The sequence below is a fragment of the Micropterus salmoides genome, unplaced genomic scaffold (genome assembly GCF_014851395.1).
Source record: "Micropterus salmoides isolate LMB-PRFRI ecotype aquatic unplaced genomic scaffold, ASM1485139v1 Ms_hic_scaffold_2, whole genome shotgun sequence".
In the NCBI taxonomy this organism is placed as follows: domain Eukaryota; kingdom Metazoa; phylum Chordata; class Actinopteri; order Centrarchiformes; family Centrarchidae; genus Micropterus; species Micropterus salmoides.
The window spans coordinates 22,118,439-22,124,438 of NW_024041150.1; positions in this window are offsets into that span (position 1 = coordinate 22,118,439).

The following is a 6,000-nucleotide window of genomic DNA, read 5'->3' on the forward strand; positions in this document are numbered from 1 at the left end:
GTGGAATGATTATGATTTGTGCTCTCTCTGATTACTATCAAGGAGACATCCTTGAAGTTTTTTAAAAGGAAGATTTAAAAGTTACGAAAACAACGCATGCTGCAAATGCGGATTCACAATAAATTCATCATCCCTTCCTCCTGCGCTTATATATCAAAGTGTTGAATGAAAGCTGACTGATGCAGGAGGAATGACACAAGCCCATCCTCAGCACATCTGTCTCTCTCTGAAGTTTCTCCCCTGATAAAGAAACTCAGCTTAATTCAGAGCAACTTCCCTCTTTGATATTCATATCACCTGGGAGAGAACACAGTAGTCTTTGTCTGTGTCCACAACTTGACTCCACACCACGACTCTGCAAGTTAATTAAAAAGTTGGGGGGAACAATTTCATTAACGCTATGGAGAGCTATAGTGAGTTGATGGTGTACTTGATATTCAATGGAGCTTCATTATGACTATAACAACCCCCCTTTTTTTTTCTTTAGCACACACGCACACATCTTAGCCTGGGAGCTGGGATCACACGGGGAGCTTCCACCATGTCCCTTTTTACTGGTGCAAAGAGAAATATGGGAAGAATGTGCATTAAACTTTAAGGTTGGGGGTCTGATTGTGTTTTTTATTAAGGCCGCTGTTTAGCCCCAGAGAAGAGAGCGGCTGGCTTTCATTTCGGCTTGGCTGCCGCATTACAGCGGGAGGTCTCCCTCTGCTTGCCCTTTCCACAGAATGAAACTGTCCCTGGAAATCTCTCTGCTCCCTGACGGCTTTTTTCTCTCCCACCTCTCTCTTTCCATCACGATAGGATGGCTTTTTTATCTGTTATGTGTCTTTTTTATTATTAACCAGTAGATAAGCAGCTATCTCTACTCCAGTTGGAAGTAAGTGGTAGCCTTGGAGATAATGGGGTTTGAAGGGGCTGGGCTCTCTGTGGGACAAACACTGAGATGTTGCCGCTGAGTTGTGTAGCCCTGTATTTTATTTGGCATCTAGCTGTGGCTGCTGTGTCGGATGCTGTTGAAATGCCTGAAAATGGCCCTCACTATTCAGCCTTTGTTTCCAGCTATGTGACAAGAATGGGTAAATACTTAGTATTTTGGTGGGCAAGCAGTCGAGAGCAACTTGAAAATGAAAAGCCTGCACAATTTCGCCAGCCCTTTTATGAGGATATCACCCTTCTACTGACTGTCACAATATCATGTAAGCAGGTTAGGGTGTGGAAAAAGCAGTCTTCGATAATAAGATTAGACTACCTAAGACTAGGTAATTAAAGCCTGTGAGGTGGAACATGAGCAGTCCTACCGGTAATTTACTATCAAGAACTCTTTTTTTATTTTTATATATATATATATATATATATTCTCATCCTCACACGAGATACATCAAGAGTACAAATTTCCCTTCTGTTTCAATAGAGAACAACTGACATTGAAGCAACAATTTATCTATGATTCTATCAGAATAATTAAAGTTAGGTGACACTGATTATCTCTGACTACAAGGCTGGCAGAGAGAATAAAAACAAGATTATAGTGCTCCAGAGACATAGGATTAGGGAGCAGTTGCCGATGACAAAATAACATCAAAGAAATGATGCCAGGGATATGATGCCGTGTTGCTGAGTTCCTGCCTCTATTGTCCCTTCAAGGTTTTGCTTTGCTCAATCCCCCAAACTCCTCTTCACTTTGTGTCGCTCTTCTGTCCTTCTTGTAGCCCTTTTTTATTTTTAGAGGAGTTCATATAAGCTGAGCGTGTAATACTAATCTGTTACCAGGCAGAACTCGCCACTCCTGGAGTGCTCAAGTGAAGCAAAAACCCACTGGCATTGCCAGAACTGGAGGAAGAAGCAAAATCTTGAAATATCGGGACTGCCTGAGCTGCAGGCAGGAGGCTGTTATTCCAATCAGACTGCATGTACAAACTGGGGATCATTAGTTATGTCACATGGCCTGTGGTGTTTTCTTGTAGTGGTCATGTGACCCACTGGCTCTTTTGATCATAAGAAAAGTATTTCCTGCTGCGGTTTCTGGACCCATCATCTTGAAAGAAACTGAGCATGATGTCCCCATGATGTCTCTGAAAGTGGTCTTTGATGAATTTGAATAGAATGAACCACTAAATGTTGCTTGGCTTAATGAAATCATTTCTTTCTTAGCATCATTTTTTTTTCTACAAGCCTTCCATCGTATGCCACCTTATGGGAGAAGATAATGACTGTGCTATTAAAATCGCAATCTCCCTATCCGGCATTCTAGTTTCAGCAGTTTCTCCTGTTAAAGAGTAATGAGGAACAGAAGGACAGTATTCTTCTTCCCCCCAAACTATCAACTTTGGGGACTGAATGTATTCTTCGCTAGATAATTAATGGCTACAGACAAATGGTGGTTGATTGAGCGACTCATCCCTCTATTTTCAATCACCATCTGCTGTGTGTAGCTGGCAAAAAACAATGTTAATTACCTCAAGTGTGCCCAAGACGTGGCGTATTAATTAGAACAACAAAAAAAAGGAAACCTAAAAGATTCCAGTGTTTTAGTATCTGTAATGATGTGTATGTGTGTGTGTGTGTGTGCACATTTGTTTCTATGGATTTTTTTGATGGATTAGCATAGGAATCAGATCCAGAAGGTAATCATTTGGTAATTTGGCCTTTTGATCATTTACTAACAGATCAGTGTTGCCTTGACGTACCTATGTTTACCTGCTTCCGTTGCCTTGAGGCCATGGCAGGCCTTTCAGAATGCTGGGGCTGGCAACTCTCTGCCACACAGAAGGGACGTCAGCAGAAAGACGAATCTCCACTGTGACCGCAGGGACAGCCAGCTGACAGAGAGCGTTAGGGCTCCGGATGCAGACGGCCGGGCTTTTTCTGTGCGTGCATCACCTGACCGAAAAAAGGAAGACGGAGAGAGGAAAGAGACGAAGCGGGACTGACTCGACGTGACAAGGCTGCAACGGCGCTCTTTGGGCCAAAGCTGTGATGGCACCCTGCAGATTATCCCTCCCAAAGCTCCCAGACTCCAAGTGTGCAGGTGGTGAGAGTGGATCCTGATAGGCCCGGCGTCACGGCGCCGTCGCTAATGAGCTGCCATTGAGAGCAACATGTAAATGTGATAATGTGAGCAGCATATCATCGGTTATTATTTGGCAATCATGGAGTGGCATCAATAACAATTAACATAATTTCCATGACTTCAGCACTTAATGACTTCATTCAAAATCCTGACAAATCAAATATGCTTATTTCCTTCATACAAATGGGTCATTTAGAGTCTGTTACAGACTGGTTTAATAACATCAGTTACTTGCAAATACAAAGTAGCACGAGATCAGAATCACAAAATGACTTGAGCTTCAGTGTACACAGACATAAACGCCTCTTAAACATTTCACCGCTGCCATCATTCTTTAGATCAGTGGGTCGAAACCTTTTTCGCCTGTCACCTGTTTAAATGAAACAATGTCTGAGTTGTGTGCAGTTTAATTGAAGAGTGATTTCCTCTTCTCATACATTTTATATTTCATTTTAATAATTTTTAAGAGGCCTTTAGAGGTAATACTATACAGAGGCACAAACAAAACATTGAAAACTGAAAGAATTAGTGTTATTTCCCAAACCAGAAATTATCGCAAGACCGCTTTCCAACCCCCAGCTTGGAAACCACTGCTTTACAAACTATAAGGCTAGCTATCTAGTTCTTATTTTTATAATTTAAACTGTCCCATACTAGTCTTCACAATGGCTCCATTCAAGCATTCTTGGCAAGATGGCTTGGAAAGAAAGAAAAGCTGAGTGCTCTCTCCCTCTCTATGTATCCTCTCTCACTGTCTCTATCCCTCTCTCTCTTATCTCCTCCTTGTATTTTTTGCGGAGTGGTCCTGGCGGATCGCGGAGTTGTGTCTAAATCCAGTTCCCAGCTACTTAGCCCCCACCCAACCCACTCAGTCTGACACAAGGGCCAACGAGAGCATCTGTCTCTTAACCCCGGCTTGAACCCATGTATCACACAGCAAGGCATCACAATACAGAAGAATAGGCACATGGACAGTTATTGTTTGTTTGCACTATTTATGTCAATGTACAGTCTGCTGCAAATGGCTCCGTAATACAATCATTCATTCTTGCCATCCTGCACTCCCGTCCATTAGGCTAATGATATTCTGTAACCGTCCTGGGTTTTCTGGCTGTTGAAATCATGAATGTGAGAAGTAGGAGAAGGTAGGGAGACCACTGCTTAATTGGAGGCCATGATCAAATTCCAGGGTCTGGAAACATCTTCCCTGTAGTGCCCTTGAGCAACAGACAGAATTACCAGCAGCTCCAAAGTACTGCTGTATAGCTGTTCTTGTGAACTGACAAACATGTAGACTGTGGAAAGTGGGTAGCAACAGGGGATCAATAAAGTATCAAAAGAAGATGTTTGAAGTGGTCTGCGCTCCTTATCATTTCAAAACGCAGATACACCTTCAGCGACTAACTGTTGAAGATTTAATTTAACACTATTTCAAAAGTCAGAAGACAAGCAAAAGTTTCATTTGTGCAACAGAAACAGGGCAGAGAGGTCTTTTTGTCAGTTGACCAGGAGCCTGCACGATCATGCTAGCATCTCTGTAAGGCTATACTTTAGCACAGTGGTTCTTTGAGCTAAATGCTAACATCAACATACTAACATGTCACAATCAATCACAATGACAATACTAACATGCTGATTTTTATCAGGTATAATGTTAACCATCTTAGTTTAGCATGTTAGCATGCTAATATTAGCTAACTGGCACTGCATACAAAGTACAGCAGAGGCTGATGGGAATGTCATTAGTTTAGCTGATAATGGCATTAGGTTAAGTCTGATGATCACTAAGTCTTTAGGATTCATCATCTGGGGATGATGAATGTCTGTCTGTCACGTAGATGCTGAGGTATTTCACAAGGCAAGAACTTTGGCCTGCTGGTGGCGGTAGAGGAAATTTAATTGAATTTATTGAGGGATGGCCCCTTGAGATGCAGCATCTCATTTTCAAGGGGGTCCTATAACACAAATACATAATGAACAAATACAAAACAGAACATCACAAAACTACATATATTACACATTTATAGATAACAGGCACACCCACTCTCACCAACACTCAACACCTCAGTTAATACCAGTGGTGGAATGTAATGAAGTATAAGTAGCCTACTTCGTTACTGTACATAAGTAATTTTATTCAGTATTTGTACTTTACTTGAGTATTTTTAGTTGCTGCAACATTTTACTTTCACTTTGCTCCATTTCAAAGCCAAATATCCGACTTTTTACTCCGTTACATTCTGCATGAGACCTCCTTCCATTGTTGTTAGTCGCCTATGCAGCACACCTGAGTGGAGCAGCATTGAAAAACAACTGTGAAACTGATAAAGCCAACTTGGATCAACTTCTCCCAGCTGATGTGACAGCTGCATATGCAGTGATAGAAATCAGGTCACCCCCGAGCAGAGCTGGACGGCCCCACCTCACTCTCATGTCAAAGGGCAAAGCCAGTGTTTACAACTATGATGAGGGGATGAAGAGGAACTATCCTTCTGGGAACGAGAAAAGAAAAAACTCAGTGAGAGTGAATTGCGTTAACGTCAGGTAAACATGTGTTATCTTCTCTCAAAGTCTGAGGTCAGCAGACAACATGTAGCCAAATATTAATGTGCAGCTGCTGTGAATCTGTCTGTCCTGCTAACCTACTCAGCAGTGCAGCTCTTGTCTCTCTGTGTCTTGGTTGCTTGTCAGACTGTGAGTGAACAATGTTGAGTGAAACATAACTATTATATACATAACTATCAACGCCAAGGACCACGGTGTTTATAAACTAGTTCAGAAAAAGATGACCGCGTTGGAAATGCGTTCATTTGCGCACGCGCACGTAATTAAACTCGCGCATTCCAGCAAGAAACATCTGTGGGACCAGTCCAGACAGGATGTGAGGGCACTCCTCATACATAATTTTAAAACAAGACAGTGAAGTT